The sequence below is a fragment of the Argopecten irradians genome, chromosome 13 (assembly GCF_041381155.1).
Source record: "Argopecten irradians isolate NY chromosome 13, Ai_NY, whole genome shotgun sequence".
Taxonomy (NCBI): domain Eukaryota; kingdom Metazoa; phylum Mollusca; class Bivalvia; order Pectinida; family Pectinidae; genus Argopecten; species Argopecten irradians.
Window position 1 is genome coordinate 19,602,018 of NC_091146.1, and position 7,879 is coordinate 19,609,896.

Sequence of the window (7,879 nt, forward strand, 5' to 3'; positions counted from 1 at the left end):
CTATGTTATTAAAGATGCTCCACCGACAACGGATGGTATTTTTTCTCTGTCAAAAACATGAGCAGACGAATCAGTATTTTTCTTCAGTCACAAAAGTTACTTATTTTACACCGTAACCACCAGCTTCTTGTTTCAATTTAAGATAAAATATTAAAAAACATAGTTTATTATGTCCCGAAAAAAATCCACGACGCTATGCCCTATATGGAATGAACTTGAAGTACTGATTGAGCATGCACCAAAAGCAAAATAAATTATTTTATATGATTTTTTTTGTGTTTATTAGACACATATTACCACAATTATACGTCAGTTATCGTTCAAATGAATAGAATCGTTTATGCTCTATCGGCGGTGGAGCATCTTTAATTGTGTCGAAGCAGAAATATAATTTATTCGCAAAATTAACACTTAACTAGGCCGTGCCAATAAGCATCGAGCTTCATACACTATATTAGTGGAAAGTGGGAAAATCACAGAAGTTGATGATTTTTTGTTTATTTTTTACATATAAAGAAGTAATCATAAAAAGTTGGTTGATATGAAAAAATGTTTTGCGTATCCATGGCAACCAGGGTTTTATAAAATCATTTATGTAAAAATATGCATTAAACCACAAACCGTGAAAATTCTAAAAGCTTGTGTCGTCTCTGGTTAAATGGAGTATTTTAAACTCTTTATATCCTTCAATGTGATTAAAAAAATAATAAAACTTATTGTTTTAAGTATTTTAAAGATATGATAATTGCCCACAATACCCACAATATTAGTTGAAATGTATTAAAATGTAGCAATGTTTGTGGTATAATTTCTCAAAATCCATACATTGCCTTGTAATATATTTTATACTGAAATGTTACACATTTATTAGTTAAAAATGTTCAATGATAAAATTGGGTAGAAAAACAGATAAAGTGGTTAAAATTGATTTTTTCCAAGTAGAATTTTGACATTTTGAGTATTTCGATTACCTCCCTTGTTTGGAACTCTTCAATCGTGAAACAACAAAAGACAGTACATCAACAACAGGAGCAGACGTCAAGTAAACATGTTTTTTTTCCATTGCTGCTATCTTCATTCTAAGACCTTTATGTGGAGTGATATGAATATAACTGGTAAGATTTTCATTATACAACAGTTTTTCCCCGTTAAAGAATAGATTGAACAAAATCTTGACTTTAGTTTTAGAATAAATTAGTTCAACACTAGACAACAGTGAAGGGGAAAATCCTTGCTATTGGGCATTTGTTCATCAGAACATAGTGCTAAATTCATTTTTTTCACATGCCCAAAACTGAAAACAATATCTAAAATTATTTAGAGAATATTTATTTGCCATATATGAATAGTAAAACGATCCTCAGCTGGTAAAACTTGTGTACATTTTGTACATATAACAGCTTACTGTACATGTGCAGCTAGTTAATGAAGTAACTGATTCATGTTCAACTGTTTGATTTATAATACATAAAAAGTCAACTATTCATATTTCAGAAAATTGGGGAAACATCAATGGATTAAAAAAAACCTGGGAAGACAATTAGGAAAGTGACATTAATCACTTGTATAACATATTGCTCACTCATGACACTCAGCCTATCATCCTGAGCTGTAAGTATAATAAATTGTTAGTTACACTAAATATTCACTGGACATATTAAAAGTAATGGATATTTCCCCCTGTTCTTCTTCATTAGTGTCAAATATATTAATTTCTTGTCTGCATGGTTTTAGTTCTTTCACTTCTTTGACATTCAATTTCTTCTTTTTATAAATGTAGCGGGATTGGACTGGGTCGATCATCGGTGACCAGGTAGCTCAGTCGGTAGAGCACTCGGCTAGTATTCTGAGGGTCCCGGGTTCGAATCCCGGTCTGGCCGCTACATTTTCTCCTCTCCTGTTACATAAATATCAATATTTATATTGATGATGGCCTAATAGGCCTGAAAATGTAAGTGAAAAGGAATGTTATGATGATATGTTTATTTTTAGTATAAATACCCTATATATGTAAATACTATATAAAGTGTTTGATATAATTTACTATAAAGGAGCCATTAATATATATATTGGTACCGTAGTATATATTTATGCTATGTATTGACAGAATGGCAAGCTGCTGCAAACATAGTTTATATTGTAAGATAAAAATATTTCCCTGCGTGTGTTTTGTCTTTCAGAATGACTTCATGCTCATTCAAGGATTCAGTTGGTGGATCAAATGTAAAGTGTGGCTTAAATGTCAAAGTATTAAACCAAAATGCAGTAATGTAGTACCACTACAGACATGTGACCGCCCCATACGGTCCCACTTAGCGAACTATCACATAAATCCTAATACTGTATCAAAGCACGTGGAGGTTTGTTCAACAGGGAATCATCATCACTAACGGTTTGTCCTAATCACAGACAAAAATTGGGTATAGGATGGACTTGTGGAAAATTCTGTTCTCTGTTGTACTGTCCAGGCTACAAAAGTTTGACAAAGGGAACAATATCAAAACATCAAAGTCAGTATCTCCTCCAGAATGAAAAGAAGTTTATAGGAATTGGTTCAGGTACATGTACTATTTACTTCAGTTTTAAAAACTTTTTACCTTATACAAATATGACAAAGACCTAATGACTTCAAAAATTCATCCTATATAATTAAAAGTTAAAGTATATGTTCCTTTTAAATATGTTTTTATTTGGCATTTGACAACTTTGTCTTTGTGAACAATAATAATTGGCACTTCGCTTTTTATTTATAGCAATATAAACTTGAATAATGCAAAACCTGGTTATATTGGCCAAACTATGTACTGGTCTCAGTAGTCGGTAACATATTCAGTTTAGGCAAGGTACAATACATTACAAATATACCAATATAAAGATTTTTTTTTTATCAGAACTTGACATTAGTAGCAAATCAAATTATTAATAGTTTCCTTTCCATCATACACTAGTAATGTTGATAAGTCTGAGTTAGAAAGTAAAGTCAAATACTAATTTTCAAAATATATTTCTTTATTTGCAGGTTTGTGTTCCCAATGTAGAACGGCGTTGATAGATAAACAGAGATTAGAGCCGCCATTAGAGTCACAGGTGATTTTCAGTTTTCAAAAATATCTAATTCTAAAAATATACTAAAAAAATACAACATTATTTCAATATTAAATATAAGTGGCATTTATTTCACAATCAAAGAACTTTAAAATTTAGGTAACATAATGCAAAGACTTTTATGCAAATACCTTTACAATTAATTACAAGCAAATATTTTATGTCTGTAAAATTAAAACCCATGAATTTTAAATATTGTAATGCTTATAAGAGTAAACACTATAAAAATTTTTAGTCATCTTTGCTGAAAAATTATTGTGATAAAATTTTACACCTACATCTTTTCAAAATTACCAATGATTAAAAGGAATGTTATGATGATATGTTTATTTTTAGTATAAATACCCTATATATGTAAATACTATATAAAGTGTTTGATATAATTTACTATAAAGGAGTCATTAATATATATATTGGTACCGTAGTATATATTTATGCTATGTATTGACAGAATGGCAAGCTGCTGCAAACATAGTTTATATTGTAAGATAAAAATATTTCCCTGTGTTTTGTCTTTCAGAATGACTTCATGCTCATTCAAGGATTCAGTTGGTGGATCAAATATAACGTGTGGCTTAAATGTCAAAGTATTAAACCAAAATGCAGTAGTACCACTACAGACATGTGACCGCCCCATACGGTCCCACTTAGCGAACTATCACATAAATCCTAATACTGTAGATAGTGAGGGAGAATTAATCAAAGCACGTGGAGGTTTGTTCAACAGGGAATCATCATCACTAACTGTTTGTCCTAATCACAGACAAAAATTGGGTATAGGATGGACTTGTGGAAAATTCTGTTCTCTGTTGTACTGTCCAGGCTACAAAAGTTTGAAAAAGGGAACAATATCAAAACATCAAAGTCAGTATCTCCTCCAGAATGAAAAGAAGTTTATAGGAATTGGTTCAGGTACATGTACTATTTACTTCAGTTTTAAAAACTTTTTACCTTATACAAATATGACAAAGACCTAATGACTTCAAAAATTCATCCTATATAATTAAAAGTTAAAGTATATGTTCCTTTTAAATATGTTTTTATTTGGCATTTGACAACTTTGTCTTTGTGAACAATAATAATTGGCACTTCGCTTTTTATTTATAGCAATATAAACTTGAATAATGCAAAACCTGGTTATATTAATTGGCCAAACTATGTACTGGTCTCAGTAGTCGGTAACATATTCAGTTTAGGCAAGGTACAATACATTACAAATATACCAATCTAAAGATTTTTTTTTTTATCAGAACTTGACATTTTAGTAGCAAATCAAATTATTAATAGTTTCCTTTCCATCATACACTAGTAATGTTGATAATGATCTCGAGTTAGAAAAGTAAAGATCTAAAATACCTAATTCTTACAAAATATATTTTCTTGATTTGCAGGTTTGAGTTGCCAATGCTAGAAAGCGACGAACGTTGGAATAGATACAACAAGAGATTAGAAGCGCCATTAAGTCACAGGCTGATTTCAGCTTTCAGAAAAAAATACTAATTCTAAAAATATATGAGACTAAAAACAAAAATACAACATTCTATTTCAATATTAAACATATAAGTGAGACATTTATATTTCACAATGGCAAGAACTAGGATAACATAATGCAAAGACTTTTATGTCTGTAAATTCTAAAATCCATGAATTTTAAATATTGTAAATGCTTATAAGAGTAAACACTCTAGAAAAAATTTTAGTCATCTTTGCTGAAAAATTATTGTGATAAAATTTTACACCTACATCTTTTCAAAATCTTTCCCAATGATTAATGAATGATTGATAAAATCTGTGAAGAGATATAATCCCGTAGTAAGAAATAAGGGTGACGTCATGTCTGGGGACCAAATCCCTCTCCTATGGGAGAGACCCTTATCTCACACACTTAAATGCAGATTATCGAATTCATAAGGAATATTGTTGAATTTAAATTATGCATAGATTTTTGACCAAAACACTCATTTTTAGTGTCTTATAACTCTTATATATATATAGCTACATAGTGTTCTAAGGTCAGTCACTCTATATTGATAATGAGATTAACACTGTGATGACACTGTATGATTACACTGTGATGACCACTGTATATGGATTACAACAGTGATGGACACTGTATATGATTACACTGGTGATGACACTGTATATGATTACACTGTGATGACACTGTATATGATTACACTGTGATGACACTGTGTATGATTACACTGTGATGACACTGTATATGATTTCACTGTGATGACACTGTATGATTACACTGTGATGACACTGTATGATTACACTGTGATGACACTGTATATATGATTACACTGTGGATGACACTGTATATGATCACACTGTGATGACACTGTATGATTACACTGTGATGACACTGTATATGATTACACTGTGATTGACACTGTATGATTACACTGTATACTTGATTACACTGTGATGACACTGTATGATTACACTGTGATGACACTGTATGATTACACTAGTGATGACGTTGTATATGATTAACACTGTGATGACACACTGTATATGATTACACTGTGATGACACTGTATGATTACACTGTGATGAACACTGTATGATTACACTGTGATGACACTGTATATGATTACACTGTGATGACACTGTTATGATTACACTGTGATGACACTGTTATGATTACATGTGATGACACTGTATATGATTACACTGTGATGCACACTCTGTGATGACACTGTATGATTACACTGTGATGACACTGTATTATGATTTACACTGTGATGACACATTGTGTATATATACACATTAACTATGTATTCTCTTTTTGTAAAGTACTATTTGTAATTTTACAGTTTCAGCAGGAGGAAAAACAATGATTATTTTCCGAAGTTCTAACCAGGGCAGTATTGATGTATTAAAAGTCTATAGCTAAGGTAAGTATTGTTGTGCATGCAAATAACCCTTTAAGGTCTTCCAAATAGTGACTATGCAAATCTTTTTTGGTCTGTTCTCATTTCTCCATAAATTCATCTGTAAAAACTTCTTGTTATATATTAATTACTGATTTAAAAAAGGTAATAATATAGTAATAGGATATAATATTAGACAAATACTGTTCAAGCTATTAGGGGCAGTGTCTGAACCAAGTGATGATCATTTCAATGAATGCAGGGTATATCAAGGAATGCTGTGTTTAAAGTTAGAGAGGTTATATTGTAATATATCTTTTTCAGTCGTCTTCCTCACCTGGGTTTGCCCTCCAAAGTCCAAATCAAGATACAGATAGTGTGGAGCTTATTACTTACACAGATGACACAGTAAGTTTTTAGTACTCAGTTATGTGGATAGTCAACCAGATTTATTATTATTATTTTTTTGTATGTCATACAGAGGAAAAATTGTAAAAACTCCTGCTATAACAAACTACCCATAGGAAAAGATTTAGCTGAATACATTTTGGTGTTTTTTTTTCCATTTTGGTTATACTCATGCCTATATTAAGAATGAATAATACATACAGGTCTACTATATAGCTACAATGCTTCCCGGATGGGTACAAAATCAAAATTTTACTTTGCTCTACTATCAGTAATAGACACCAGTTGTAGTTCTAATGATGACACAATACAATTATTTTGAGCTTATTTTAAAAGTCTTTTGAGCTAAAATATTACAGCTAGTATATAATGAGTGGTCATGGATGGAAACATAAAAATGCAGTCAAAAAATCTTAATTTGATTAAAAGGCCCATTGGCCAATTGTTGATTATGAGTGCTTGGACCATCCGTATATCAAAACTTAATTCAAAATAAAATGTTTGTTCCGACTGTGTGTAACAAGTACATGGTACAGGTATCTAAAAATGTTTCCTTTTTTTTCTTGTAGGAGTCTCAACCATTGGACTTGACATATTCACAGGGCAGTGTTTGGACTCCATCATCAAGTCAAGATGATAACTTCAGAAAGCGAAAGGCTCTTGATGACACTTTCTAAGAAGTATGTGGATTAAGTCCAGTCAAAAAAAAAAAAAACCCTTTCATGTAACTGGATAGAGGCATCAGAAAAGAACAAAGGCTGATTACATTAAAAAATCAAGAGCACATATTCAGCGAAGTCATCAAGGTCATAGCTCTAATCAAGAAGATAATGTTTACTGATATCTTGCTCACATTAAACCTATTAGTGCTATTTGTGATGATGCAAATATTTTGGACATTATTTCATCTGCATACAAAATCACTACAAATTGGGGAACCCAGCGACAGCTTCTATCATTGGTAGCCACAAAATTCACTTTTGCTGAAATTCAAGTACATATACCGGACTTAACCAAATACAGATTCAGTGCTGCAAGAAAACACAGCATAATAGTTGGTCATGGGCAGCCTATCAGTAATGTCATGGAAAAACCGGATATCGATTTCTGAATTGCAAATTGGCCATTTTCTGGACTTCTTGATGTCACCAGCCATAATGACCGATATTCCTTTTTGGGAAATGAAACTAAAAACTGCAGTCTGAGAGAGAAAATATATGTAACATACCAAAGATTATTCTAAACAGTATCAGGAGGTAGGGTTGTCGAACAATACAGCATACTGCACGAGCAAACAGACTTTCCAGCATTTGCTAGCATACAGATCATACATGAGGATTTTGAGTGCTATAGAACCAAACATTAGAAAATGTATGAAGGGGTTAGATAACTATGCTGCCGAAGGAGCAAAAGCTTCTTTGAAGACCTTCACAAAGTTGTTCGATCAGTTTGGTATCTATTGGGAAAAGTAAGGAGACTGGGTGTGA

The 7,879-nt window shown here is 31.8% G+C and overlaps 1 long non-coding RNA gene across 1 annotated transcript; it reads left to right on the forward strand.

Moving 5' to 3' along the window:
- The first annotated feature begins 988 nt into the window (after positions 1-988).
- Positions 989-7,100, forward strand: LOC138306480 (uncharacterized). Its single transcript, XR_011205875.1, has 7 exons — positions 989-1,115; positions 1,495-1,611; positions 2,181-2,558; positions 3,020-3,087; positions 5,928-6,008; positions 6,309-6,392; positions 6,962-7,100. It is a non-coding gene; the product is annotated as an uncharacterized lncRNA (long non-coding RNA).
- Positions 7,101-7,879: the final 779 nt, after the last annotated feature.